General features: G+C 38.4%; 1 pseudogene; it reads left to right on the top strand.

Moving 5' to 3' along the window:
- The first annotated feature begins 442 nt into the window (after window positions 1–442).
- On the top strand, window positions 443–5,093 carry LOC129504003 (RNA-binding protein EWS-like; annotated as a pseudogene).
- The last annotated feature ends 775 nt before the right edge of the window (window positions 5,094–5,868 follow it).

Raw genomic sequence — 5,868 nt, 5'->3', positions numbered from 1 at the left:
ATTCTTTATATATTTTGGATACTAACCTTTTATCAGATAAGTCAGTCAGAGAATGACAAGTACCATATGATTTCACTCATATGTAAAATTTAAAATAAAAACAAATGAGTAAAAAGAGGGAGAGAGAGAGAGAAACAGACTGTTAACTATAGAGAACAAACTGAGGGTTACCAGAGGAGTGCATGGGGCAATGAGTAAAATAGATGATGGTGATTCAGGAGTGCACTTGTGATGAGCACCAAATCATGTATGGAATTGTTGAATCTCTATTTTGTACACTTGAAACCAATAGAACATTGTATGTTAATTAACTAGAATTAAAATAAAAACTTAAAAGAAACTGAGTTAGGCTCAGAAAGGCACATGCATAGCAATGGGAACAAAGGCAGAATATAACTTGAAGAAGGGTATTATAAATGCATGTATCTTTAATTTGCCAAAAATGGATAAAGGTATTGAAAGAGTAACATCTCAATTAGAGGAATTGTTCCTGAGTAATTGTCCCAATTGTCAGCAAGGTAATGGTAACTATATAGAGATTAATCTGACAAAGATTTACTAGATCATGAATGAATGTTTTTCTCATGACCTTTTCCTTCTAATTCCCCTGCTTCTTTTATCAAAAATTAATAGATTATTAAATAAATAATTGAAACCAATATCAAAAAGTCAAGGGGATGCCAAGACAAAACCAACTTCTGGGTAAATTTTAATCTATAGGAGAGTTTCTAATAAGAGAGCAGATGTTTTCCAGTTTCAGAAAATTCACAATACTGTGATGTGTGTTTATGTGGATGTCAGTTTATCTGCACGTGTTTTCACACCACCAAGTTTAATTGTCTGTTTCTCGGACTGTAAAGATATAAGAGGAAATAAGTTCTTCATTGTTCACTAATTGTTTACTTAAGAGAAGTCCCAGGCAGCTATTGTAAATTGCTGCTTTACTCCAATGTTTGGGTGTTTCAGTGCAAATAATCACACATACATCTGTTCTCACATAAAGCAAACTGCCTCTGTTATGAAAATAAACAGATGCAGTGAGCATTAAAAATCATCATGGTGAATTTGGTGGATTATAATTTAGTGGCTCCTGTTTTTGATGTAAAATATCTTTAAAAATTATATCTATATATCAATATACCTATATGCAGTTATTTATAAAATAATGATGCAGATATGTGGAAAGCCCTACTGCCACATTGAAATCTTAAAGCACATTTTCCAGAGGATATGTGAGTCTTTTAAAATTATCATTCTTTTAAAATGATTTTTAAAATGATAATCATTTTAAAAGAATGATTTAAAAACAATTTAGAAAGTGACATTAGAAAAATTATGTAATAAGTAGCTCCCAATGCCCATTCTTCCACAGAAACATCAAAAACAAGCAAAAGTGATAGAAGTAAATGTCAAAACTCTGGAAAATAACCAAAACTTTATAGCCAATAAGCAAATGTTAAATCAAGAAAAAGCAACTTAAAAACACTAGAAAATATTTTGTGGCATTTGCCCCACACTTCTCTACTTTCAATAATGAGTACAATATCTACACTGAAATTGAGTTAAATAAGAATGGATATAAACAACAATATACACCAAGACATAAACAGAACACTCTGCCAAACAGCAGTAGCACATTCTACTTTAGTGGACAGGAAATTCTCCAGGATAGACCAGGTGTTAGGCAACAAAATAAATGTCAATAAATTTAAGAACAGTAAAATCATACAAAGTATCTTTTCCACAACAATGTAATAAACCTAGGGGGGCACAAAACAAGAAATAAAACTGGAAAATTCACAAAATTGTAGAATTTAAATAATACATTCTTACCCAATAGGTCAAATAAGATACATGGGAAATTAAGCAATTCTTAGAGAGGAATGAAAATGAAAACATAACGTATTAAAACTTATAATATGCAGTGAAAGCAGTACCAGAATGAAATTTAGAGCAGTAAAGAGCTGCCCTTAGGAAGAAATATTAAATCAATAATGAGACTAAATCTTAGGAACTAGAAAAAGAAGAGTAAACTAAAAGGTAACAAAAGGAAGATAATAATAAAGATCAGAGCAGACATTAATGAAATAGAAATTTAAAAGCCAAAAAAGAGAATAAATAAGACAAAAAGTTGACTCTGAGAAGATCAACAAAGTTGACAAGGCTTTAGGATTACTACCAGACAAAGAGAGAAGACATGATAATTAAAATCAGAAATAAAAGTGGAGACGTTACTACTGACTTTACAAGAAAAAAAAAATCTGGGAGAACACTATGAACAACATATGTTAACAGATCAAATAAGCTTATGGAATGGGAATATTCTTAGAAACACAAAAACTACAAAAATTAAATCAAAAGAAAAATCTTGAAACTATAACAAGTGAAGTGATGGAATCAGAAAAAAAAATCAAAACAACAAAGTTTCAAAAAACTAAAACTCAGATCCATATGTCTTCACTGGTGAATTCTACTGATAACTTAAAGAGTTAACATCCATTCTTTTCAAAATCTTTTTAAAAATATGAGAGGAAAGAACACTCCCTACCTCGTTCAATGAAATCAGCGTTATCTTTATACTAAATAATTACAGATGTAATTAAAAAATAGTATCAAATCAAAAATAGCAGCTATTTATACCACTATAGAAGTCTGATTTAATATGAGAAAATCAATCAAAGTGATATACATTAGTCAAACAAAAAAACAACAACAAAAAGACACATGACCATTTCAATAGAACCAAAGTAATTGAAAAAATTCAAAACCCTATTTTGATAAAAATACTAAATTAGTAACAGAAGAGAACCTTACCAACATCATTAAGTTCATTTATGAAAAATCCACAGCTAAAATCATACTCTATGGTAAAAAACTGAACTAATTCCAAGATTAAAAACAAGACAAGAATGCTTGCTTCCACAATGATATTCATTATTTTACTGGCAGTTTTAACCATAGTGATTAGACATGAAAAAGAATAAAGGCATTTGAAATGGAAATGAAGACAAAACTATTTCTATTCATAGATATCATGATGCTCGATATAGAAAATCCAAAATAAATTTACAGGGGAAAGCGAGAGGGACATTGAGAGGACATTGAAAGGACATTGGAAGGAGAGAAAGTGACATCCATGGATTTCAGTACCTACAGCCAAGCTGCAGACCAGCAGCGCTACAGTGCATACACTGCCCAACCAACTCAAGGATATGCACAGACCACCCAGGCATATGGGCAGCAAAGTTATGGAACCTATGGACAGCCCACTGATGTCAGCTATACCCAGGCTCAGACCACTGCGACCTATGGGCAGACCACCAATGCAGCTTCTTATGGACAGCCTCCCGCTGGTTATACTACTCCAACTATACCCCAGGCATACATTCAGCCTGTCCGGGGGTATGGCACTGGTGCTTATGATGACACCACTGCTACAGTCACTACTACACAGGCTTCCTATGCAACTCAGTCTGCATATGACACTCAGCCTGCTTACTCAGCCTATGGGCAGCAGCCAGCAGCCACTGCACCTGCAAGACCACAGGATGGTAGCAAACCCACTGAGACTAGTCAACCTTAATCTAGCACAGGGGATTACAACCCGTCCAGCCTAGGATATGGACAGAGTAAACACAGTTATCCCCAGGCACCTGGGAGCTACCCCATGCAGCCAGTCACAGCACCACCATATTATCCTCCTATGATCTACTTCTCTACATAGCCGACTATGTATGATCAGAGCAATTACTCTCAGTGGAACACCTATGGGCAGCCGAGTAGCTATGGACAACAGAGTAGCTATGGTCAACAAAGCAGCTATGGACAGCAGCTGCCCATGAGCTATCCCCCCCAAACTGGATCCTACAACCAGGCTCCAAGTCAATATAGCCAACAGAGCAGGCAGCAGATTTCATTCTGACAGGACCACCCCAGTAGCATGGGTGTTTATGGGCAGGAGACTGGATGATTTTCCAGACCAGGAGAGAAGCAGAGCATGAATAGCCCTGATAACCTGGGCAAGGGAAGAGGGGGATTTTGATCATGGAGGCATGAGCAGAGGTGGGTGGGAAGGAGGGCCCGGTGGAATGGGCAGCGCTGGAGAGCGAGGTGGCTTCAATAAGCCTCGTGGACCCATGGATGAAGGACCAGCCCTTGATCTAGGCCCACCTGTAGATCCAGATGAAGACTCTGACAACAGTGCAATTTATGTGCAAGGCTTAAATGACAATGTGACTCACTCTTGATGATCTGTCAGACTTCTTTAAGCAGTGTGGAGTTGTTAAGATGAACAAAAGAACCGGACAGCCCGTGATCTGTATCTACTTGCACAAGGAAACAGGAAAGCCCAAAGGTAAAGCTACAGTGTCCTATGAAGACCCACCAACTGCCAAGGCTGCTGTGGAGTAGTTTGATGGGAAAGATTTTCAAGGAAGTAAGCTTAAGGCTTCTCTTGCTCAGAAGAAGCCTCTGATGACCAGCATGTGGGGTGGTATGCCTCCCTGTGAGGGCAGAGGGATGCCACTGCCACTCTGTGGAAGTCCAAGGGGCCCAGGAGGTCCTGGGGGCCCCATGGGTCACATAGGAAGCCATGGAGGAGTCAGAGGTGTCTTTCCCCCAAGAGGACCCCGGGGTTCCCCAGGAAACCCACCCAGAGGAGGAAACGTCCAGCACCGAGCTGGAGATTGGCAGTGCCCCAATCCAGGGTGTGGAAACCAGAACTTCACCTGGAGAACAGAATGCAACCAGTGTTAGGCCCTGAAGCCTGAAGGCTTCCTTCCACCACCCTTCCTGCCCCCGGGCAGTGACCTTGGCAGAGGCGGTCCTGGTGGCATACGGGGAGGAAGCGGTGGCCTCATGGACCACAGTGGTCCCGGTGGGATGTCAGAGGTGGCCACGGTAGACACAGAGGGGGCTTCCACGGTGGCTGGGGTATGGACTGAGGTGACTTTGGAGGAGGAAGACAAGGCGGTCCTGGTGGGCTCCCTGGACCTTTGATGGAACAGATGAGAGGAAGAAGAGGCGGGCGTGGAGGACCTGGAAAAATGGATAAAGGCGAGGACTGTCAGGAGCGCAGAGACCGGCCCTACTAGATGCAGAGACCCTGCAGAGCTGCATTGACTAGCAGATTTATTTTTTAAACTAGAAAATGTTTTAAATTTATAATTCCATATTTATAATGTTGGCTACAACATTATGATTATCCCTTGTCTGTACTTTGGTATTTTCCACCATTTGTGAAGAAACATTAAAACAAATTAAATGGTAAAACAAACAAACAATAAATTTACAAAAGTCAGCAGATTTGCAAGGTACTAGATTCACATGCAAAAATCATTTGAGTTTCTATACTTAAAATGAACAATCTGAAAAGGAGATTAAGAAGGCAATTCCATTTACAGTAACATAAAATAGTGAGGTACCTGTGTGGCTCAGTCAATTAAATATCTGCTTAAAGGGGTCATGATCTCAGGGTCCTGAGATTGAGCCCTGTGTTGGGCTCTCTATTCATCAGGGAGCCTGTGTCTCCCTCTCTTTCTGCCCCTCCTCCACTCATTCTCTCTCTCTCTCTCTCTTTCTCTCTCTCAAATAAATAAATAAAATCTTAAAAAAAGGGGAAAAATTCCAAGGAATAAATTTAACTATAATAAATAAACGATAGACTTGCTCACTGAAAACTACAAAACATTGCTGAACGAAATGAAGTAATATTCAAATAAATAAAATCTTGTATTCATGGATTGGAAGACTTAACATTGTTAATATGTTAATCAATGTACAGACTTAATACAATTTCCACCAAAATTACAATGGCCTTCGTTTTTTTTTGCAGAAATGAAAAGCCAATCCTTGAATTCATATGAATTT

The sequence above is a fragment of the Nyctereutes procyonoides genome, unplaced genomic scaffold (assembly GCF_905146905.1).
Source record: "Nyctereutes procyonoides isolate TBG_1078 unplaced genomic scaffold, NYPRO_anot_genome, whole genome shotgun sequence".
Lineage (NCBI taxonomy): Eukaryota > Metazoa > Chordata > Mammalia > Carnivora > Canidae > Nyctereutes > Nyctereutes procyonoides.
This window is presented reverse-complemented; position numbering and strand designations above follow the sequence as displayed.